The sequence below is a fragment of the Stenella coeruleoalba genome, assembly GCF_951394435.1.
Source record: "Stenella coeruleoalba genome assembly, chromosome: 10".
In the NCBI taxonomy this organism is placed as follows: Eukaryota; Metazoa; Chordata; class Mammalia; order Artiodactyla; family Delphinidae; genus Stenella; species Stenella coeruleoalba.
The window spans coordinates 39,784,389-39,804,751 of record NC_137156.1 but is presented as its reverse complement, the minus strand read 5'-3'; the positions used below and the strand labels follow the sequence as shown (position 1 = coordinate 39,804,751).

The 20,363-nt window shown below is 39.2% G+C and overlaps 1 protein-coding gene across 10 annotated transcripts in view; it reads right to left on the bottom strand.

Moving 5' to 3' along the window:
* FKBP5 (FKBP prolyl isomerase 5) overlaps positions 1-14,643 on the bottom strand; it is a 102,307-nt gene extending 87,664 nt beyond the window's left edge. For 3 of the 10 annotated variants that reach the window (XM_079934469.1, XM_079934468.1, XM_079934467.1), the window contains exons 1-2: positions 14,455-14,643; positions 8,912-9,016 (exon numbers count right to left, since the gene is read on the bottom strand). The gene's annotated coding sequence lies outside the window, so the exon portion shown is untranslated. Of the gene's footprint in view, positions 1-8,911; positions 9,017-13,664; positions 13,795-13,906; positions 14,034-14,454 lie in introns of those variants that run through there. The other 7 variants (XM_079934463.1, XM_079934462.1, XM_079934457.1 and 4 more) reach the window with 3 other exon arrangements.
* Between the last annotated feature and the right edge of the window lie 5,720 nt (positions 14,644-20,363).

Here is a 20,363-nt window from a genome sequence, read left to right as displayed (position 1 = left end):
ACCTCCTTTTATAACTTAGAACTCAGAAAAAGTTTCTCTCCCATGAAAAACTGATAAGCTTTCTTTATCAGACAATAACTGTGAAACCCATCCTGTTTCCTTTTTTCTCCTGCTTGCCAGGAAGCTCAGAGCTAAATTTAATGTTCAAATACAGAAAATATTTTGCCTCAGATTATTACTGTAAAGATTTCTTTCCACTCCCTCATCCTGCTCATTATTTCTCAAGTGATTTATGCTTAATTTCTGACTTTGTTTTTAATGTTTCTTGCCTTTTTAGTTTTAATTACAATCTATCAAATCTTTTCAATGAATAGAGAGTATAAAGAAACAATTTAAAAGATATCTTTACATCACTGAATAATCTGTTAATCCAATTTATATAAAATGGGGCTTCCCTGGTGGCGCAGTGGTTGAGAGTCCGCCTACCAATGCAGGGGACATGGGTTCGTGCCCCGGTCCGCGAGGATCCCACATGCGGTGGAGCGGCTGGGCCCGTGAGCCATGGCCGCTGAGCCTGCGCGTCCGGAGCCTGTGCTCCGCAACGGGAGAGGCCGCAACAGTGAGAGGCCCACATACCGCAGGAAAAAAAAAAAAAAAACAAAACAATTTATATAAAATGTAGGTCCTAAAATGTATATTTATTTTCCCCTTTCAAAGTTAATTGTTTCACATAATTCATGATTCACTTTTAGAAGTCACTGGCAAGTCTTCCAAATAAAAGACTCATAAAATGACACAAGGATCAAAACAAATTACTAAATGAGGGACACTAGATTAGGAGGATTAGTAATTTTTAAATGTTTTTAATTTACTAACAAAATTGGTCTGGCAAAGCTAGATTGTCAAAAAATTAACTCACATAAAGTGTACTGAAATCTTACTTACTGTTATCAGCATTTTAGATGCAAAATAGACAACAGGTATAAAAATATTTAAATAGCCTAGGAATCTTAAGAAAAGAGGGAAACTCGGTCACACTTGTTTAGAAACTACAGACACACACACATATTAAAATATTCAGTATATGGTAATACCAAAAAGTTTAAGTGGAGATAAAATGAGATATTAAGAAAATGAACAAAAACAACACGAAGATGAAAAGAAACTACAACCCAAACTGACAAATCCAGCCGAAAACTAAACAAAAATATACCATGAATTAAACAGAAAACCTAAGCATAGTCATATTAAACATGGAAAAGAGAAATGAACACATTTTGTAACAAAGACTATGGTCTACAAGAATGCATAATATTAAAGCTCTTCACTTTTAGAAGCCATAAATTTAAAAAAAGAAAATGATAATAAATGGAAGAAGACAGCCAAATAATTTATATAAGAGTTACAAAAACCAATTGTTCCTTTCTCTCTCAACATATGAGAATTGCAAGACATACCCAAATAAGTCAAATTACAAAAAAATTAATATTCTAAGGATGAAGTTAACAGCAAAATGTATTACTATATAAATTACTATATAATTTATATAGTATTATTATATACTATATACAGCATAGTATTAATATATACTATATTTATGCTATATATATAACATATATAATGCAGTATTATATATAGTATATATAACATATAGTTATATAGCGTAGAATTTATAGTACTATTACTATATAAATTTACAAGGAAAGGCTAGTAACCACTCATAAAATATAGCTTAACAGACTTCTTTCAAACAACAATAAAACAGTTCAACATAAAAAAGATTTAAAAACAGAAACAAATTCCTATATATTATCTGAAGGGGCTGAGAGAAACACACACACACACACACACACACACACACAGCCCTCAAAAAAGAAATCTAAAATTTAATTTTGAAGCATTTCTCTTCCCCCCTAATAGCACAAATAGAAGTTAAAATTTGTTATAAAGAGTAATCGTCTAAATACAAAACAAGTCACAGATCATAAGAGAGAAAAAAAATCCCTTCTCCCTTCAGAAAAATGAAGACAGGAAAAAGAAACCAAACCATGGGAAATACAACTAAGTGATCTGATACAAAGCACTGAGGACATGGAAAAAATTCTTTTGTATATATATTTGTGTATTATACAATTCAACTTCACGGTGTTTGAAAATGATAAAGAAAAATTAGTATTTCAGTAAAAATGAATCCAGTTAGAAGTTTTTCTTTTTTTTTTTTAAGGAATATGGCAGGATGAGCAGAGAGGTCTAGGGTATTTTTATGTAACCCATGCCACTTTTTCTTTCTTTAATCATGGGAAAGAATACAGAACCTGAAAAGATAACTAGCTGTGAAATAATTTTATGACAAAATTATGCTTAAAGTGACTAAAACGTATTTGTACGTCACACAAATTTTCAAAATGCAAGGACAGCATCTTGTCAAATTTAAAACAAGACATTTCAAGGGAAGAAAAGTAGTGTGACAGTGATTTGGAGATGAGGAACTGACATTAATGAGAAAAAATTACGTGCTCTGTAAAAAGGGAAGGGAGTATTTATTGAGCAACTAGAGTATCCAGACACTAAGCTTAGGGCTTTATAAAAGACATTCGATCACATTGCATTTAGGTAGGAAAACAATATAGAAGAAAACAATGCTTAAATAAGTTTCTCACCATTATGTGTGGCATATGGTAAAATGTGAGAGACGAAAGAAGACTGTAAACTTAGAAACTACTGTACTAGTAGAAGTACACGGCTGGGGACTGTGAGGTGAAAGTACAATAGTTCCCAACTTTTCATGCTAATCTTACTGGACTATCAATCACTCTGTAAAAGAACCTGTGTTCCACCATGACAGAAACAGAAGTCCACTTTTTTTTGAGAATGATAGTTATGTTTACAACACTATTATATTTATAATTTCCAACTCTAAAAATAAAAGAAAGGAACCCTTTTGTTCCTAAAGAAGATTTTGGAGCCTTGGTTTTATTTTTTAATTTTATTTTTTTTAATAAATTTATTTTATTTATTTTTGGCTGCCTTGGGTCTTCGTTGCTGCGCGCGGGTTTCCTTTAGTTGCGGTGAGCAGGGGCTACTCTTCCTTGCAGTGCGCAGGCTTCTCATTGCGGTGGCTTCTCTTGTTGCAGAACACGGGCTGTAGGTGCACAGGCTTCAGTAATTGTGGCTCACAGGCTCTAGAGCGCAGGCTCATTAGTTGTGGCGCACAGGCTTAGCTGCTCCGTGGCATGTGGGATCTTCCCAAACCAGGGATCGAACCCGTGTCCCCTGCATTGGCAGGCAGATTCTTAACTACTGCACTACCAGGGAAGCCCTGGAGCCTTGGTTTTAAATATTACTTTAAGAATAGTAATGCCTGTCCAAGAAGTGTGATCATGGGCTTCTCATTAAGAATAGAGTGAATTATTACCACATTATTCCTGGCAGTAAAATTATTTCTTACCTTGGTGTTTGACAGCCGTTAGTAGAAAGATTATTGGTAATACTACTGTAATTCCCACCCAGATGGTTAAGAGTCATACTAGGATGACAGTAAAAAAGCAGCCCTAGTTTAGCTCTGAAAGGTACAGGCCACTAATTAATTAGCTGTGGATCCTGACGTTACTTCCTCTGGACCTCAACGTCCTCATCTGTACAATAAGACTGCTGGACTAGAGCATACTTCCCTACCTTCCTCCCCCTTTTTCCCTCTCCCTGGCCCTTTCTACTTTATGACTTCGGTGATTTAGGATCTAGACTGGGATTTTTGAGGACAGAGAGGTAAATAGCAGAAACCCACTTAACTCTGGAGAAAAGGAATAAGAATTATGTAAACAACTAGAATATGGAGAGAAAAAGAGAAAGCCCAAAATACATGTTTACAAAAACAAATGGACAAATTAAAGAGGCATAATGGTTCAGAATAGAGGATCATGAGCTTCATTGTCAAAATTAGTATGATAGTAGTTTCAGTTATATGACATCAGGAAAGATAGTGAGAAGTGCTAGAGATACAGACTTAGAAATGTTATTTGTAACACACAACAATGCTTTACAAATAACCCAAGAAATCTTCCCAAGTTCCCCCAGTACATATGGAAAAGATGCCATACTCCCTGGCTTAATCATTCATAATTCTGCCCTAACATAATCACTCACTATTTTCCAACAGGTTATTCCCTCCAGTCCATTTGGCTTCATCATTTCAGACAAACCTATGAAATCTCCCCTTCACTGTCACTCAGTGTTCTGTCAAATGCTTTCTCCCTTCTTCCAATTTATAATAACAATTTATCATGCTCTAACCATGTTTGAGGCACCATTCTAAGCACTTGACATGTATAAACTCATTTAATTTTCTCAACAATTCTAGGAAGAAGGTCAAGTAACTTGCTAAAGATTACACAGTAGCAGAGTCAGGATTCCAACACAGGCAAACTGGTTCCAAGGAGCCTGTCCTCCTAACTTGCTAACTAGTCCTACAAGGCTTAGGTGGAGTTCTGTCACCTTCCTGAAGTTCTCACCTGCTTAGCAATTATTCCTGCCTCTTGAGACCTTAAGTAAACCACTCCTTTGTCACTTACCACAAGACCTAGGTTGTTATTTATCTTTTGTGCACATGTTCTATCTTTTCTAAGGACAGGATCTTGTCTTATTTATTCTGTAACAACACTACTTAGAACCTAACACAACTTATTATCTGGAACACAAAAGTGCTTATTAATGAAACTATAATAGCATTTAATATTTATTGAAGACATATGCCAGGTTCTGGGCTAAGTACTTTATATGTATTGTCTCATTTATTCCTCACAACCCTTCGGTAGGTATTAATACTGCCTGCACCTCCTATTATTATAGATGAGGAAACTGAACTTAGAGAGAAGCTACATATCTTGTCCCATATCACAAAGTGGTGGTGACAGTCTTACTTAAGGGTCTAACCAGAATCTTAATCTCCAGCCAACCACAAAACACCCTGAAGAAAGAAGCAGTCCTAACAACAACTCAGTTCAACTTTCACTACTCTGCAGCACTATGCTGAACACCAAGGATTCAGAATTAGAGGCACAGCTGCTGCCCTGATGAAACTCACAGTGCACTAAGACTTCAGGATCAAACTTTGATATCACAGGCAGAGCCACCATCATCAAAACTTAAGGAAGATTTTAACTTATATTTTAAATCAAAATATCTAAATAATCCTTGGAAACTCTTCCATCCCCTTCCTTCTCCCTTCAGGCTTCCCCCACTCTCTCTACCCTAGGACTAATCTCTCTAGTTTCTGTATTATCGAGTAGAAGGATCCCACTAATCCTGACAACTACTAGGATGTCTAAATTTAATTTATCAGTAGCTCAGACTCAAGGGTCTATTTGGCGAATTCCATGTCCATAATGAAATATGGGCAATGGACAGCTAGAAAAAACCAGTAGCAAGGAGAAGCAGCAAAAAGAGGGAGATGAAAGTCACACTGTATAGCAAAGAAAAAGCAAGAAAAGCAGGAAAGTGGACACAAATAGAAGGTGAAAGTGAGTCCAGAATAAATCCAGTAGAGAGATGTAGATAAATGAAAACGCTAAAATCTAATTCATTTTGCGAATGCTGACTCCTTTAATTTTTTCCTAACTTCTAATGGAAACAGAAAAATATGTAGGTGAAACAATTACTGAAAAAATCATTAACCAGGAACAGTATATAAATCAGGAGTTTTTCCCCTGAAAAACCACTCATTTTAGAATTTCAGAGCTGCAAAAAGACCTTAGATCACTATCTAATCCAACCCATTCATTTTACAATTAATATAAGGCTCAGTAAGGTTAAGTAACTTTAACTTTCCCAAGATCATGTAGCAACACTCCTGAATCTCACCCCTGTCTATGCCTACTATACTAGGCTTCCTAGAAACGGTGTAATTTTCTCTTCCATTTTCCACTTGTAATAACTATTAAATTAATTTCTGCATAAGTATCTCAGAATCCCCATATTATTCCTACTTCTCATAGAAGAAAATAATCAGGTATTCTGGATTATCTAAAACAATATCAAATTTTATTCTCTTATCCCCAAAGTCAGTAATCTTAAATTGGGTCTTGATTTCTACAAGGAAGAAATTCAAACATTTCCCAGAAGAGCGGAAAGAAGAAAGAGCTCCATAAGCTGACCAAAAGCAAGCCAAGTTGATAAGCTACAATCCATCTGTCAAGGACTCAGGCCCAAGACCACTGGAGGGTGGACGACTGCTAGTGGGAAGTAGAATACTAATACTACTGTAATTCCCACCCAGATGGTTAAGAGTCATATCCCATAAATGGGATATCACTTATTTTCCCATTTCTATTTAATATCTTCCCAACTAACCTCAGGTTCCTATCTTTCTGACAACCATCAATTCTAGCAGCCTGTAAAAAGAAGGGAAAGTAATGAGGTAAGAGTATCATGTCACTTTCGGCACAATGGCTTTTTGATAAGAACTATCTTGGTCAGGAAATATGCCACAAGGAATAGAAGGGTTTTGGGGTAAACCCACAGATCTTTATTTTTACCATAAAAACACAAGAAGTCCTGAAAGTGTGTTATATACACTCAGTATTTCCCCCACTGCAAAGCACCTGCAGATATTCTGCTGGAAGGAACTCATTCTGGGCTATTTCTGTGGTCCAAGAAAGTCTGCTGCCTATATCCCTTGATAAACTGTGGGCCCTGCTGGCCATCGTTCACAAGGTTATTAGAGCTGAGTGATTTGGAAATCGTCTCTATCACCTTGGTTTAAATATAATGATTTCCTAGCCCTTAAAAATTATGTGTTTGCTTATAAGACTGACTGAAGCCTTCTCTGAAAGGGAAGAAAATGCCCTATTTTACTTTAGGAACATATCTTAATTTTGATATGTATGAAGTTCATTATAGATTAGGGATAACTTCCTGCTAACATGTTACCCAAATTAGGACAACTGGAGTGGAAATGAAAAAGGACGAAAAGATAAAAAGACATTTAAAAACAAAGTGATTTAGTGGCTCACTGAGCTTAAGAAGCAAAGGAAGAGTAAAAAATGACCAGTAAGAATAATGGTGTCACAAACAGCTAAAGAGGAAAGTCAGGAAGAGAAGCGTTTTGACTGGGGGTGGAGAGAGGGGGTGTTGGTGTGCAGTTGCTACAGAGATGGTATTTAAACATATTTAGTTTCAAGACATAAGTGAAAATTTGGGCCTCAGTTTTGCAAGGCCTGGAGTTTAGACATAAGATATACATTTGGAGCCTAAAAAAGCACAGCAATGACTGAGTTTTTAGAGAAAGAGAAAGTAACAGCAAAACATTTAGACAACAGCATTCCTCAGACACTACACTTTGAAGATAATCTAACTTACCAGATGAACAGTACTACCTTATTCTATAGATTAGAATATTTGGACGAATTTATTATAAATAAAAGGCTAAAAAATTTATCTTTCTTTTCCAGGCTATGAATTGACAAAAAGGAATTTAGAATAAAAATAGTTTCATAATTACTGATTGTCCAAAGTTAAGTCTCTGAGTTAAAACACACTGCTTTTCAGATTTCTCTATTTACAACGAAACTTTTGAAAAAAATTGAGAGAAAAAATCTGGTACACTAATACCACTACTATTTTACAATATTTGTGAGAATGTATCAGTTTTTAAAAGCACACTAACCAAAATGCTGATAATTAATAAATCTGAAGAATGGGTATATGGAGGTTCATTATTATTCTCTCCAGTTCTGGATATGTTTAAAACTTTTATAATAAAAAAGTCTAAAAAAAAGGCTACCTACAGATATTTTTAAAGTTCTATCTGCAGTTAGGGTTTGACAACTCAAAACAAAATTCTAAAAACTTTTCAAATAATGTTTTATTCATGCTCAATAGACCAATGAAATTTACTGTGTATGAAAGGGAGATAAGGCCCTGTCATTTCAGAGGAACATGAATATGTTCATTAAATGGAGAAAGTCCTCCTTTTATCCATGTTGGTTGAGTTGGACATTTGTCATTTTTCTCTTCAAAGAACTTATATTTGTTAAAGAAAAATATATAGACCATATAAATGTATGGTTTTTGTTAGTAAAGGCAACATAAATGTTCATCCCCAGTTATCAATGATTAATTTGCTGAAACTGCTGGCTAGTCATTCTGTTACTTCAAATCATATTCCACTCTAGTAAATAACCAAATAAACAAATTTCTTATGTGGATGCAAAAAACTGATTAAAAAATGAATATCCATAAATAATGCCCAATCCTAAATTGTGAAGAACGCATATTTAAGATTATATAAAATAGTAAGTCGAGAAAAAAAGCTGAACGTTTTAAACAACTGACATAGTTTTAGGGCTGCTGTAGAGTGATTTGCTTTAAATTAAACCTATTTAAATTACAGTTTAAACTAACAGTGAGCATCAAATTCACCACCTTAGATTTACCACTTAACCTACGATCAAGATTAGTTTATATGGTTTACAAGCACCAATCCTTCCCCCTACTATAAATACCACCCACAAATGACAACCAGCTTTGTTTGCCTCTTCTTTGTCTGGTGAGTTCCAGGACAGTAAGGACTGCACGTTTGTGCAAAACCTAGCACACTGAAGGTGTGCAACTCTCTTAACAGGAATTATCAATTCCCAGGAAGCTATCGCTAGGTATCAGTCTCATTCCCTAGGTGACTGACACAGGATAACAAAATAAAGCACAGTTTCCTGGCTGGCAGTTGGCCTTGAATTATTTTCAGGATCTTGTCTCTTCTAACAGAAATATGCTGCCATGAAACTTCAAAGAGAAGCAGCATAGATACATATATGTAGAGACAAAAGACTGTCAGTAATTCTCTTCTCCTACATCATTATTAAAGCACTGCTTAATTTCAAATTGAGGTATTTCACTTTTTTCAGATAACAGGGTCATTCTCCTAATCTTCAACAAATTTTTACAGTTTTTTTTCCTTATGAAAGTAAAAGTTACATACCATAAAATGCACGGATCTTAAGTATTCAGCTGGGTAAATGTGAACAAATGTATACACCAACAGTTGGTGAATCTGGAAGTTCCTCGTACTGGTCTTGCAACTGTTCTGTAAGTTAAAAATTACATGAAAATGAAAACTTACCCCAAAGGTGTACACTTGAATTCCATAGCTTGATTCCCAAATCAAGTTATAGAATATTTCCATTACCCTAAAAAGTTCCTTTTTGCCCCTTTCCAGTCACCCACAGCCCTTACCCAGAAACCATTGTTCTGATTTCTATCACCATACCTAAATCTGGCCTGTTCCCATATTTTTTATAAATGGCATCTTATAGTACATACTTGTGTTTGGCTTCTCTTGCTCTGAATAATATTTCTGAGATTCATCTATGTCACTGTATGAATCATTAGTTCATTACTATTGTGAAAAAGCTGCTATGAACATTTTTATCAGTCTTTCTGTGTACATGTACTTTATTCCTCTTGGTGTAGCAAGATTTCATTTAAAAAAAAAGGTTTCACATATAAATAAGCCTGTGAAGTTACACAGTATAGATAGATGGATTTATATATATACATATAACAAACATACAGTTACATATATAATGCAAATATATATAGCATAGATACTTTATCTACCTGTGTGTATATATTTATGTGTGTGTGTATATATATATGTGTGTGTGTCTCTACAAATGGATTCTGAGAGGTCCACCTAGGACCAACAAAGATATTTTAAAAGACCTTATAGGGCTTCCCTGGTGGCACAGTGGTTAAGAATCCGCCTGCCAATGCCAGGGACATGGGTTCGAGCCCTGGTCCGGGAAGATCCCACATGCCACGGAGCAACTAAGCCCGTGCGCCACAACTACTGAGCCTACGCTTTAAAGCCTGCGAGCCACAACTACTGAAGCCCGCGGTGCCTAGAGCCTGTGCTCTGCAACAAGAGAAGCCACAGCAATGAGAAGCCCTTGGCGTGCCGCAACGAAGAGTAACCCCGGCTCGCCGCAACTAAAGAAAGCCCGCGCACAGCAACAAAGACCCAGCTCAGACAAAAATAAACAAATAAATTCATTTTTTAAAAAAAGACCTTATAAAGTTCATAGTGCAAGTAAATTTAAGATAGGAAAGATGACATTTCAATTTTTCTTAATAAGTATTATGTTTTAACCTAAGACTAATTCAAAAGAGAAACAAATTTCTTTCCATGTAAATTACCCTGTTTTGCTTCAATGAAATACCCTTCTTCTCATAACAAATCTCCTTCTCAAACTAGAATTTCAAAACATTAAATATTACCATCCACCATGTAATAATTTTTTATGCTAGGCGCCAAATCCAAAATCTGTCAATATTCTATTCTACTGTCTTGCTTTTTTAAAAAGTTAGAAACATGGAAATAATTCCATTGGCTAATGTTTAACATGGGTAAAGACCATTTCATCCTCATTCAGAACACTGTATATTCTGAAAAAGGCTAGGATGTTTTCTGTTCCAAAAAGTATCTTACTACAGCATTAAGTCTGTGATAGAGACATTCTAACCTTCTAATTCTGTGTGTAATTTTCGGCAGACAGTAGAGGAGGATCTTTAATTTCCAGAGATAGAACACTGAGAAACATACACACAAATCTGATTTTTGATGAGATCAATTTGAAATTCCCAGCCCTGTTTTTGATAATCAGATGATCATTTTCAGGGAACTAGGAATGGCTCCTTATTTAACATCATACATAAATTGCCAAGACTGAGGCTGAACATTACAAACGGTTCCAGAAATTTACCATCATCTGCTTCAGGAAGGGTTTGCAACTACAAAAGGGAAAAAAAAAACCTCTTCTAGCCTTTGATTTTTCTCCATCTTTTATTCTTCCTTCCAAACAATGAACAATTTCAAGACCATACAATTCAAATGTACCATATATTTTTTTTTTTTTAAATAAATTTATTTATTTATTTTTGGCTGCGTTGGGTCTTCGTTGCTGGGCGTGGGCTCTCTCCAGCTGCGGTGTGCGGGCTTCTCACTGCGGTGGCTTCTCTTGTTGCGAAGCATGGGCTCTAGGTGTGCGGGCTTCAGTAGTTGTGGCTCGTGGGCTGTAGAGTGCAGCTCAGTAGTTGTGGCGCACAGGCTTAGTTGCTCCCCAGCATGTGGGATATTCCCGGACCAGGGCTCGAACCCGTGTGCCCTGCATTGGCCGGCAGATTCTTTTTTTTTTTTTTTTAGGCAGATTCTTAACCACTGCGCCACCAAGGTAAGTCCCGTGGCTACTGTTTTTAAATCAATAGTTACGTGATTTACGTACCAACGTCCACCTAATCTCTGGTGAGTGTAGATGTAATTTTCCTTACACTTTTGGGGACATAATGTCAGAAGTTAAAAATGCGCTGTAAAAAAATTCAGAATGTGAAGCAATGAAAAAACAAAATCTAATTACTAATCAGCTAGGTTAGAAAGTTCACACAGTCTCAGAATTATAAAATGTATAAAATATTTAATTGTTCAGCATAAAATAATTACAGAATTTAGTGTGCCAAAATATATACAATATAGATTCTTTGTTAGGAATTGTTGAAAATTATATTAAAGGCCTACAGAAAATATTCTTAATGACAGATACAGCATGCATACTACTGTTAAATAAAGCAGTATTAATGTCTAACAGTATCATGTGATCTACCCTCAAATTTAGCTTGTTTAATATGTGTCCCTGTTCTTTTGTAGCTTTATTCATTCAAAAATATTTGCCCACCCCCAAACTAAAAAGGAGCCACACCTGAGGGTCAGTGACTTAAAAACACTCCCAACATTTATTGTGTAGATGCAAGAATTCAACTTATGCTTAATTTTGAAGCTGTAATGTGGTTGATAATTTTATGATATGGTCTACCGCAAGTTAAAGTGGACAACAATCAGTAATTAAAATATGTAAAAACTGAATTTGAAAATGGTCTTTTAATTAAAGGGCACTTCCATAGTTAAAGTTCCCCAAATATGCTTTACGTAAATAAAACTAAGGAATATAGCTTTAATTTATGATATGTGGTATATTTAAGCATCATTATAGGATAATGACTATAAAATTTCTAATTACACATAGTAGTTAAACTAATATATTCCTATACACTTTAAAGGACAATTACCCATAATTGTCCTAAACTAATATATTCCTATACACTTTAAAGGACATCACCCATAACCCCAGTCTCATAAGATTCCTTAGAACTACTTATACATAATAAAACCCACTCTGCACGAGTCACTGTTCAAACAATCTACCTTCACTAAACATCAAAAAGCCAACTCAGCTTTCAACAGTAATAACTTCTTCTACAGCTAGAGAAAGAGGATGCTCTTCCTTCTCTAGACTGGTTCTAAGGTAAGAAGCCTTTAGGAAACAAAACAACCTAAAATATGTATCCTTTTCCAATCCAAGGATAAACGGAAAATTGAAGATTTCACTAGTTGCCTAATCCAATATTTTAAAATGTTCATGTTGAACTGGTTAAAATCATGTTTTAAAAAAGAAATTCACCCAAAATTCCCATCACTAAAAAATTGCAGATTCAGAAACACACTTGTTTTGTTAAATATTGTAAAGACAAAGACCTCACAGCATATAAGTCTGTTATTTTAGAGAAATAAAACATTTTATAAAGTCCATCTTTGATTTTTTTTAAATCCCAAGTAGTCACAACTAGACTATTGGTTAAAGAGTTCACCTTTAAAAGGTGTTACTAATTAGCTACGTAAGTAACTAAAATTACTATTCAATGAAACACTAATAAAGTACCATAATTAAAATAACGGTCCTTAAGAAGTTAAACTTACATCTCTTAAGTACAAATCATATCCAGCATAGATATAAAAAAGACACATTAGAAGAAAATAACTGAGTAATCTAAATCAACTGCTCCTCACAAATGAATGTTATTAATAACCTTCATAATATATTTTAAAGTAATTATACATTATTTTAAAACTTTTTTTTCTATAGATGCCCTAAATTGGTCAGGGCCATAACTGTAGATTGTTAAGTGAGGTCAGATGGGAGAGAGAGAAACAGAAAATAAGTGAAACGTATAACAAATAAAAATTTCCCACAAGAATAAGAAGTTTTTCAACTCTATCCTTGGGGGAAAAAAAAAACTCTTATGCGGGGCGGGGGGTGTGGTGCGGGAGAATTCCCACAGACTACTCAAAATACTGAATCAAAATATGCCTTAACTTTTCCCTTGTCTAAAATCTAACAAAACGGTAAGACAATGAAAAGAAACACTCCTGTGAGCCTTCAGAGAGGCAAAGAAAGCTCCCATTCAACGCTAAGCCTTATTCCACTCCTGTAAAGTAAATCCAAAACCACGAGCTCAAACTGCTTCATGAAGAATTTACTGAATGGCGGCCAAACGTTGTACACGCTACCCTGAACCACAGTGAAGGATATCTAGAGTTCTGCATTCTCCATTTACAACCTGTACCTTACTATGCATGCTTTCGCCACCACTGCAGAAACCGATTTTTACAAAGATGTTCCTCCCGGCAAGTCAATGGAAAGAAGGCAATCTACACGCTGACAACACCCGCCCCCCACCTTTTTTTTTCCCCCAATCAATACTAGTTTTGACTACTATACTGCGGCCAGTACACCTTTTTAGAAATCATTAAGGGAGAAGGCGTTATAACGTCCCAGAGTGAACTGAATACTGAGCTCTGAAACAACTTTTCACTGGCTTTCACCTGGCACTAGGATTATCACCTGTTAGAACGCCGCCGCACCCGCACCCTCTACGAGCGGCCGAGAGCGGGGATGCTGTTCCCAGTCACTGGTCCCTGGGCGGCAGGTGAAGACGGTGAACGCGCATCCACACCCACCGCCCGGGGAGCGCAAACCGAAAGCCAGGACGGCGGCGACGGGACGCTCCGTTATCCTCACTCTCGGCTGGCCCGCCAGGTGAGCGCGGCTCCATCGCGCCCGCGGCGTCCCGGTGCACGGCTCACCCCGGCTCCACTTCTCCCGCCGCCCGGGCCCCGGAAAGCGAAGTTTCTCTCCCGCCCGCGGCAGCTGCTGTTCACGCGCCTCCCGGCTCTCCGCCGGTCCCGCCGTCTGCTCCGGGCTGCCGCGGTCACGGGCGCCGGGCCTCGGGCGAGTCGGGGGCCGCGGACGGGAGCCGTGACCTGTCACCCCGGGAGGGAAACAAAAGCCGGGTGAGGACCAGCGGGCGCGACCGGCCTCGCCTCCGAGAGAGAAAGCGCGGCGGGGGGCGGGGAGCCGCTCCTGGAGCCGCCGGCTCCGCGCCTCCAGGAGGGAGCCCCTGCCCCGCGGCCCGGCGGGACGTAGAGGAGCCCGGCAGCGGAGCTAGGGGCCTCCAGCGCGCCCGTCTGGGGGCTCCCCAGGCCCCCCTGGCCCCGACGCGCCGCTCCCGGGCTGGGGAGCCGCGTGAGGGGGCGGGGAGGCGGCGCAGCGGCGGCCGGACCGCGAAGCAGGGAATTCGGCTCCCTGGGCTTAGCGACCACACTCCCCATCCCTGCGGCCATGGAGCCAGTACCTGTCGCCGCGGTTGTTCGTCTGCTCTGTCTCTCTCCGCCTAGCCCGCGAGCCGCTGCCCCTCTGCCCGCCCTGCAGGCCACCCGCGCGCCGGACGCCGCCGCCCGAGACTGGCAGCGCCCGCGAACCGGCCCGAATCCCCCGGGCAGCGCCCGGCGCCGTCCCACCCCCGCCGGCCGCAGGACCCGCCTCCCATAGGGCCCCGGGGCTGTCAGTCCGCCCCCAAAAGGCGCGCGGGCTGTCGCTCCGCCTGTCCGGATTGGCGGCCGCGCGCCGTCCATGCAAATAAGGCCCCGCCCCCGATCATTTGCACCTCCGCCTTGGTGTAACCTCCGCCTCTCCCCGCCAGCCCACGTGTCTGGCCCTTGCCCTTTGTGGGGGCTGGAGGGAAGGGATGGAGGAAACTGACCGACACCCTCTCCCACCATCCCTTATCTCCGGGAAAACTAATGCCTAAAGAAGCTAGTTGACTAAGCATACGGATCTCTCTCTCTGAAAGCTCTGCCCTCCTGTCTGCCCACTAGACCTGCCCTGAGGATGGAGAGTGACAGACCAGGCTTGTTTGTGTGAGGTTAGCCCCAGGAAACAATACCAGGAACTCAAAGTTGTCCATTTGGAACTGGGGAAAATCCCACCTGGAGAACCATAGCACATAGCACATAGCACTTCCCTCTGGACACTCAGGGACTGTGAAGACTACGCTTTCCTGTGGCTTTCTACCTTTCAAACATGAGATCCCAGGTGACTGAGAGAGCAAAGGGCCTTAAAAGATGTCTGTGTTCTCTGCCACCTGCGAAAGGGTAGACCTGCTGAGCAACTCAGCTTCAGGAGGTGCTCAGTCCCCTCCAATGAAATGGCCATCCAGAGATTCAGATGAGGGGACTGAGCTAGCCACCTGGGCCTTAGGGAGTAGCTAGCTCAATCTCATTTTTGAGAAAACAGAAACCTGAAGTCCCATAGCTATGGAGCTTATTAATTACCTATGGAAACCTAACATCTCCTAGCTCCACAACTGCTGTCTAAGCTATATCACCTGGGTCATTTAGGTATTGACGACGAGCTTCTACAATTCACCATCCCTGCCTTCAAGAGGTGCTGCCTGCAGAAATAACCACTAGAGCTGACACTGAAACCTCGTCAAGGGCAAAGGCCCTGTCTCAGTGCCTAGAAGCTTTCCTTTTTACCAGATGCCAGGGAGAGTCACTGAAACAATTTATTTGTGCATTAATTCAGTAAGACAATGGTGATTAAAACTACTCTGCATATTAACACCAGTTGATTAAGCATCTACTATGCTTTTTTTTTTATTTTTTTAAATTTTTTTAACATCTTTATTGGGGTATAATTGCTTTACAATGGTGTGTTAGTTTCTGCTTTATAACAAAGTGAATCAGTCATACATATACTATGCTTTTTAACAGCAAGTATTAAGCACTGTGCTGTGTGCAGGGTATACAGAGGTGAGAGGACACTGTCCCAGTCCTTAAGGGCTTCAGCCTAAAAGACAGTGACATCCACATTGCATATCAGTGCTCCTTATGTTTCAGAGACTGTGACAGATGTCTGCATAGGGAGTGGCTATGCATAGGCCAGTGGATGACTCCAAGGAGAGGGGAATTTGCTCTTCCTGGGAGAGTCAGGAAAGGCCTGGAAGAGGTGACTCTAGAGCTGAGTCTTGAAAGATAAGTATTAAAAGATGGTGTTTTTGCCAGACTGACAGATGTGGAAGAGGAAGGAAAGGAACTCCCCTGGGCCGGGGCGGGGGGTGGGGGTGCAGAGGAGGGAATAGCAGGAGCAAAAAGAATGCAGACCTGGAAAAGCCTAGTAACTGAGGGAACAGCAAGGAACAGTGTGGGCAAATCTGCAGGGCTGTGTGGCCATGTCACATGGTCTGGGACCAGGCTCTTCCAGGAGGAAGACAGAAAGACCCAGGAGGCTGCCAGGCTGTGTTGTAACACACCGCAGCAAACAACAAGAGGCCCTGTAGATACAGCTGCAGACTTTTTTTTTTTTTCTAGGCCAGAGTCTGTGGGGAACAGTCAGTTCCACAGTTCCAATGGCAGCCTGGCTGGCCACACCCACTCTCTCAGAAAACCACTCCGGTCACTGCACTTGCCTGCCTCAGCATTTGGAAACACGCGTGCTTGCAATTTCCCTAAGCACTGCTGCCCTTCAGAACGCAAAGATAACGTGGGCTATGGCTGCAGACACCTGGGTGTGAGATGAGCAACCCTTTCCTCGTGCGCACAGGAGTCCTCTGCAAGGCCTGTCACCACAGATGGCTTCATGGGAGTGTAACCTGTGCTCAGATTAATGCTCTGCTGTTACTGTCCTGAAATGCTTAATGTTTTAACAAGGGGCCCACATTTTTATTTTGTGATGGGACCAGCAAATTATTTGCCCATCCTACCTGTCACTGTTAATACCCCTAGGAATGCTTGTGATACTGCTCAAACCATATCTCATTTAAAATACTTAGCGTGGGGAATTCCCTGGTGGTCCAGTGGTTAGGACTCTGTACTTTTCACTGCCCAGGGCACGGGCTCAATCCCTGGTCAGGGAACTAAGATCCCAGAAGCTGCATGGCACAACCAAAAAAATTAAAAATAAAATAACTTGGTTTGTTCATATGCATTGTATCACCTGATTCTCACAGTGACAAGGTGGAGTGGGCCTATATTACCGGTCCCATCTATCAGTTGAGAAAACTGAAGTTTGGCAACCTTCTCCAGGTGGCAGAGCTAGGAGGTGGCAGAGTTCATATTTGAACTCAGCCCACCCAAGCACTATTCCATCCACTTCAGAGCTACCTCCATGTCAGTTTCAGAATCCTTTCAAACGTAGATTTGTACATGAAAGATTTTAAGAGTCAGAACACCTGATGGAATGGATATCTGTCATTTCATGGCTATCACCTTTTAAATAGTTGTTCATCAATTTTGAAAAACTCTCAGCCATTGTATGTTCAAATACTCTTTCTGTACATTTTCCTCTTTCCTTCTGGGACCCCAGTTGAAATATATATTAGACCTTCTCACTACATCCCTTTCTTCTGTATTTTCTATCTTTTGTCCTTCCATGCTTTGTTCTAAAAATTTCTTCTCTTTCAGTTCACTAATTCTCTCTTCAGCTTTTTTAAAAAATTCTCCTCTTAAACCCATCCACTGAGCTCTTAAATTTGGTTATTCTATTTTTTTTAGTTCTAGAATTTCTATCTGGTTCTTTTTCACATCTGCTATGTCACTTCTTATATCCCTTAGTGCCCTACTTAATTTTCAAGCTCGGCTTTTCTCTCCTTAAACATAGTAAGTATAGTTGTTTTAGGGTCTGTGTCCCTGGTGGGGGGAGGAGCACAATCTGGAGTCCCGGGGGGTCCACATCCATTGTCAGTTTTTCCTACTGGTTCTTCCTCATGTTGTTTTATCTCCTCATGTACCTGGTTATGTTTTGGACATTGTATTTGAAAAATCATTTGAGACGTTGATGATAGTATCTTCCTCCAGAAAGGATTTCCATTTGTTTCTGCAGGCATCCTGGGATACCAGCAAGCTAGGATCACCTTAACCCAATTTCAGGGGCTTCTGATTTTCTGAACCTCTCTGATAACTTGAAGCTAGACTAGAGTCTGTGGGAGGGTTTGTTCATTTATGGTTTCCCCTTACTCAGTGCTACAGTTCTTTGAGGTCCCAGTTGAAGATGGGGAGTTTTTTTTTCAGTTATATATTGTTTCATAGCAAACTGTCCCCAAATTTAGCAGTTTAAAACAGATGTCAGTAGATTTTTTCTTAAAGGGCCAGATGGTAAATATTTTAGGCTTGCAGGCCATATGGTCTCTATCATAACTACTCAACTCTGTCATTATAGTACAAAACAGACATAGACAACACATCAATGAATGGCCTGGCTATTTAACAATAAGATTTTATTTGTAAAGATAAGCAGCCACCCTCAACCTGATAAAGGACGTCTACAAAAAACCACAACTAATATCGTGCCTAACGGTGAGAAACTAGATACTTTTCCCAGAAAACAAAACAAGGAACAAGACAAGGATGTCCACTCTTGCCACCTCTATTTAATATTGTACTGGAGGTCCTAGCCAGGGCAATTAGTTAAGAAATAGAAATTAAAAGGCGTCCATGGTGGAGCCACTATGGAAAACAGTATGGAGGTTCCTCAAAAAACTAAAACTAGAACTACTGTATGATCCAGCAGTTCCACTCCTGGGTATACATCTGAAGAAAATGAAAACACTAATTCAAAAAGATACATGCACCCAATGATCATAGCAGCATTATTTACAATAGCCAACATATGGAAACAACCTGTGTCCATCAACAGCTGAATGGAAAAAGAAAATGTGGTTGGTAGATAGATAGATATACACAACGGGATATTACTCAGCCATAAAAAAAGAATGAAATTCCGCCATTTGTAACAAATGTGGATGGACTGAGAGAGCATCATGCTCAGTGAAATGTCAGATGGAGAAAGACAAATACTCTGTTATCATTTATATGTGGAATCTAAAAAATAAAACAAGCAAATGTATATAACAAAACAGAAACAGACTTACAGATATAGAGAACAAACTAGTGGTTACCCCAGAGGAGAGGGAAGGGGAGAGGGGCAAGATAGGGGTATGAGATTAAGATGCAAACCACTACATATAAAATAGATAAGCAAGGGCTTCCTTGGTGGTCCAGTGGTCAAGACTCTGTGCTTCCACTGCAGGGGACATGGGTTCCATTCCCTGGTTGGGGAACTAAGATCCTGCATGCCGTACAGTGCGGCCAAAAAAAAAAAAAGATAAGCAACAAGGATATATTGTACAGCACAGGGAAACATAGCTATTATTTTGCAATAATTTCAAATGGAGTAAAATCTATAACAATATTGAATCACTATGTTGTATGTCTAAAGCTAATATAATACTGTAAATCAACTATACTTCAATAAAAGACACATCCATACACACACAAAGGCATCTAGATTGGACAGGAAAAGGTAAAACTATCTCTATTCACAGATTACATGATCTTGTGTATAGAATATCCTAAGGAATCCACCAAAAACCTGTTAGAACTAATAAATGAATTCAGCATGGTTGCAGGATACAAGATCAATTATAAATAGCAATTGTGTTTCTATACACTTTCAATGGACAATCCAAAAATAAAATTAAGGAAAAAATCCCATTTATAATAGCATCAAAAAGAATAAAATACTTAGGAACAAATTTAACAAAAGTGGTGCCAAACTTATACTCTGAAAACTATAAAACATTGTTGTAAGAAGTTAAGGACTTAACTAATTGGAAAAACATCCTATGCATCAAAAATCTTAACATTGTTATGATGGCAATACTCCCCAAATTGATCTACAAATTCAGTGCAATCCCATCAGAGTCCCAGTTGACTTCTTTATAGAAATTGGCAAGCTGATTCTAAAATTCATATGGAATTGCAAGGGACTCAGAATAGCCAAAACAATATTTAAAAAGAAAAACAATGTAGGAAGATTTACATTTCCTGATTTCAAAATTTACTACAAACAACAGTAATCAACACCTGGTATTAGAACGGGGTAGACCTATCCTTGACAATGAAATATACTAGATCAATGAAATAGAATTGAGAGTCCAGAAGTAAACCCATACATTTGTGGTCAACTGATCTTCCACAAGGGTACTAGTGTTGGTAAGTATGTGGAGAAATTGAAACCCCTGGGCATTGCTGGTGGGAATGTAAAATAGTTTGGCATTTCCTAAAATGTTAAACAAAGAATTACCATATGACCCAGCAATTCCACTCCTAAGTATATACACAAAAGAATCGAAAACAAAGACTCAAACAGATACTTGTACACCAATGTATATATCAGCATAAATTCATAATAGCCAAAAGGTGA